This window comes from Octopus bimaculoides, chromosome 11 (genome assembly GCF_001194135.2).
Source record: "Octopus bimaculoides isolate UCB-OBI-ISO-001 chromosome 11, ASM119413v2, whole genome shotgun sequence".
NCBI classification, from domain to species: domain Eukaryota; kingdom Metazoa; phylum Mollusca; class Cephalopoda; order Octopoda; family Octopodidae; genus Octopus; species Octopus bimaculoides.
Genome location: NC_068991.1, coordinates 78,226,250 through 78,227,583, shown reverse-complemented (window position 1 = coordinate 78,227,583; position 1,334 = coordinate 78,226,250).

Genomic DNA, 1,334 nt, shown 5'->3' with positions numbered 1-1,334 from the left:
GGCGCAGCGTGACTGTGTAGTAAGAAGCTTGCTTCCCAACCACATGGTACGGGGTTCAGTCCCACTGCTTGGCACCTTGACCAAGTGTCTTCTCTTATAGCCTTGGGCCGACCAAAGCCTTGTGAGTGGATTTGGTAGACGGAAACTGAAAGAAGCCCGTCGTATATGTATATATGTATATATATTTATGTATATGTCTTTGTGTCTGTGTTCGTCCCCACACCACCACTTGACAACCGATATTGGTGTGTTTACGTCCCCATAACTTAGTGGTCGGCAAAAGAGACCGATAGAATAAGTACAAGAATAAGTCCTGGGGTCGACTTGTTTGTCTAAAACCCTTTCAGGCGGTGCTCCAGCATGGCCGAAGTCAAAAGAATAAAAGAATACCTGTAGACGTTTGTATGCAACCCAATAGAATTGAACTTGAAATTACGCGACTGCGAAACGAACACGTTAATCAGATAATCAGAGAGGTGTGTCTGCAACAGCCTTACTTTGGATCATAGGTTCTCAAAGTGGGCGTTACCGCCCCATCGGTGGGCGTTGAGACGGTCCAGGTGGGCACTGGTGCCTAAGGGGGTGGTAGAGTAAAAGGAGGCGTTGGGAGGAAGGCAGTGAAATGGGGGACGCTATGAATTTATTATAATATTATTATAGTATTGTATACAAATTATATAATATTATATTAAACTAGCAGCTAAGCCCGGTTTCAACATTGCTGGCCTTGTGCGAAAAACTGAAAAAGTATTATATTTCCTAACACTTAACTGTGGCTTGCTACGAGTGGGATGCTCGTCATGTTTTTATTGAAACCTTAGCTAGAGTGTAAATAAGAGAAATATGATGAACTGAAGGTAAACTGACTGGGGTACTTAGACAAGTGTAGGAAGAAGTAGAAAGAGGGAGAAGTGAGCTGGTTGAAGCGGTGGAGCATCAGGAAAAGTTATGAAGAGAGAGTGAGGGAGAGAGAAAGAGAGGAAGAGAGAGAGAGGGAGTTGGAAATAAAGCTGTGGGGGTCGATGGAAGGAGAGGAAACTGTCTCTCACATCGCAAACAACGGCTTAACGTCACTAATACAACTACCAGCAAGTTTTTTTTTGTTATTATTATAAATTGATTTCCTATGCAGTTATTTATTTTATTGTTGTGGTTGTTGTTGTTTTTGATGCTGTTAGTGTTGTCGCTGTTGTTGTTATTGTTGTCGCTGTGGCAATAATCCTTGTTGAAGATGTTGCTGTTGTTGTTATAGTTACAATTGTTTCTGCTGTTGTTATTTGATTCTGATTGAGCAGTCCAAGGATTGTTCCAGCCTTGACCATCCCATCTTTTGT